The 3,000-nt window shown below is 40.0% G+C and overlaps 1 pseudogene; it reads right to left on the bottom strand.

Moving 5' to 3' along the window:
- Positions 1-1,604: 1,604 nt before the first annotated feature.
- Positions 1,605-2,457, bottom strand: LOC128092690 (coiled-coil-helix-coiled-coil-helix domain-containing protein 2-like; annotated as a pseudogene).
- Positions 2,458-3,000: the final 543 nt, after the last annotated feature.

The raw sequence follows: 3,000 nt of genomic DNA, 5'->3' as shown, positions 1-3,000 counted from the left end.
ACGGCAGTGATTCAATCCCATTCTGGCGCCTGGGATAGAACCATCAAATTATGTTAACCCTCTACGGCCCAAATTTTGTTTCGATTTTTTTTATTTTTCCCGTGTTCAGGAGGTCATTTTGAGCAACTTTTGTTCTACGAAAAACTTTACTTCTCTTGTTTTATGTTTTTTTTGTTTCATTTTTAGTATTTTAATCTGCTTTTATCTTATCTCCTATAATTACATTTTGCCTATCTATTTGTTTCATGTTTTTACAGTAACTTTTTAAATTTTTTGCATGTTTTTCACATTTTCTGCTATAAAATGGCACCATTATCATTTAAATTGTAAATAAATGTGTAAAGTCATAGTCTGGGGCACTAGAAAAATTACTGCATACTTCTTTTTACTTAAAATATAAGAAATGTTAGTAAAAAACACTGCTAAAGATGGCCTCTAAAAAAATGACATTTTAAAAAACATTGGCAAAGTCACATAAAACAAGTAAAACTTCCAACCCATACATTATCTAAAATTTTAAGAGTTCTTCTTTCCAATGCTTTTTAAAGATCAAAAATTGGTTGAAAAGTGGATTTTTGGCGATTTTTTAAATCGAAGCCCGTCTAAAGGCGGGGTTGGGTTGTAGAGGGTTAATTCATTTTTTGATATTATTATATTTGAATATGTTTTAATTGACACAAGACGTCAAAAATTCAAATGATAGTTTTGTAGATTGTTTATTCAAAACATGTTTTTTAGAAAAAATAGTGAATAAATTTCAAATAAAAACTTTAAAATAGATCTTTAAATAAAACTCAGAATACATAATAGCTCTGTTTTTGGCAGTGTTGGGGATCAAAATCGAATTGTCCCTGTACCCGTAAACAGAAAAAGCGCACAGCGCTATCTAGATAGGTTGGAACGAATGACAGTAGTAGGTGGCAGCGAGAACTGTCACCGACGGATGAGGAAGGAAGAGGAGAAGGGAAAGGGAAGAAGAGGATTTGTTTACGTTCACAAATAAAAGTTTGAACTCGCACGGAGTAGTCGCGTTTGCCCTCAAGTTTTGCGCCGCGTTTTAATTTCACCCCGTTCGATCTGCTACAGTGGAAAACAATTCCCCCCGGTGATTAATCACCCATCCCCGCTAGTGCTCACCGCGAACCCGTCCCGCAGTGCCCAGCTGATCGTTAATCTTCCAGCACAGTTCGGTGTGTGCCCCCCAAAAGTGCGCCACGCTGAAATCGTCCGATTGGACGTCTCCCACCGGAAAACGAACCCGAACGGTGATAAGATCACCTGGCCCGCCGTGTCCCAGTAAAACAGCCAAAATCCAAGTCGAGCCAAATTAGTTCGCATTTCCAAAAAAAGGGGTCGCATGGCTCAAATTATGACGCCTCCTAGCGGTGATGCACAGAACCCTCTGTAAACAGTTGAAATATTGCATTTCTGACGCAGCAGCGAGCTGTCAGATTTGGACTTAGCCAAATTTATAATGTGTACGTTTTCTGCGTTTTCTCTACCGCGTGCTGGTTCGTTCTGCAAATTCGTTCGGTTTTTCGTAGAATCTGGAGCACGGCGTGGACCATGTTCCGGTTCTTGATACGTGTTGTGATTTTTTTTTTTTATAAATATAGGAAAAATAGCTGCCGGAAGAGTGCCGTGTGCGGACCGCGGTAGTGCTGTGTTTTTTTTGCCGGAGAGTTCTGGGCGCACGAAAATGCCCGCTGGCGTTCGTTTCCGGGGCAGCAGCAATCTGCGGGACTGCCGCGGAACCGGACCGCTTCCTTCGACTCCGAACCGGAGAACATGCTAGTCATGGTGTGGTCAATAGTGTGACCGACGGCGGAACCGATCGCCACACCTCCCGCTGTAGCGGCCATTTGGGCCATCAGATCGAGCCCTGTCTGGGGCGGCTATCGGTGGAACAACGGCACTCAGTGGGGCGTGCTGGACCATGGGCTGGGATGGTGGTGGGCCGCTTGGCGTGGGGAATGAGCCGCAGCGACCTGACGTGTCCGATCTGCCAGTTCAGAACTGCGCGCAGCCTGCGGCGGAGAGCGGACTGAACTTGCTCGTACGATATTGTAATGTTGATTGATTGGTGAACGGGTGGGGGAGGGGGTGTTGTGGAATGGTGCGAATTTACGAAAAGAAAAAACAATGTGGAGCAATTCAGGCCGGAAGTGAGCAACAATAACAATGTGAAATTTCAAGATGTTCATGAGGAAGAAATAGTGAACAAAAATCCGAAGAAAACTCAAGCGGGAACCAGAAAGTTCATATGATCACCGCCTAGCGAAAAAATGAATCTTTCAGGCTGGCCGGGACATCCGGAAGGTGAACGTGGAGGACAGGCATGACCTTCTGGATATTTTCTTCCACTTTAATTATCTGAGCAGGTCAAAAAGAAAAACGAGCTTGCCCTGAAGATAGAACACACAATGTTAATGTAACGGGTGAGTAGAAGCAGACCATTTTGATTTCTTGTATCTTTTTCGAATTTTGTTACAAAATGGTGTAGCTTTAGAGCTTTGGTGTCTTCGAAAAAGTTGTTGCATATGAGAAGCATGAAGTTTATCCTTTGTTAAAGATAACGATAATATATTACAAGCAAAATGTTTCAGGTAGGTATTTGATGATTTCGAAGTATTTAGAGTATTTAAATATTAGGCATTTCTAAGTTTTTCAAAATATTTCGATAAATTCAAGAATTCATGAGTTTCGAATAATTCTCGATTAAATTTTCAAAAGGCCCTATCTGTATAGGAAACCCATGAGGGATAGGTTGTTTTGAAAATTTAATCTAGAATTAAGTAATTCAAATATTTCCAAATATATGAAGTATTTCAACTTAAATTTTTTTTCAGCATTTAAAGCATTTCTAATATTCAAAGTTTTTAACCAAACTCAAAATAATAAGTCTTGAAAATATTTCAAGGAATTTAACGTATTCAAGTGTATTTTAAGTAATTTTTATATTTTATGTGTTTTGAAAGCATCAAAGAAGTTTACAAATGC

The sequence above is a fragment of the Culex pipiens genome, chromosome 2 (genome assembly GCF_016801865.2).
Source record: "Culex pipiens pallens isolate TS chromosome 2, TS_CPP_V2, whole genome shotgun sequence".
NCBI classification, from domain to species: Eukaryota; Metazoa; Arthropoda; class Insecta; order Diptera; family Culicidae; genus Culex; species Culex pipiens.
This window is presented reverse-complemented; position numbering and strand designations above follow the sequence as displayed.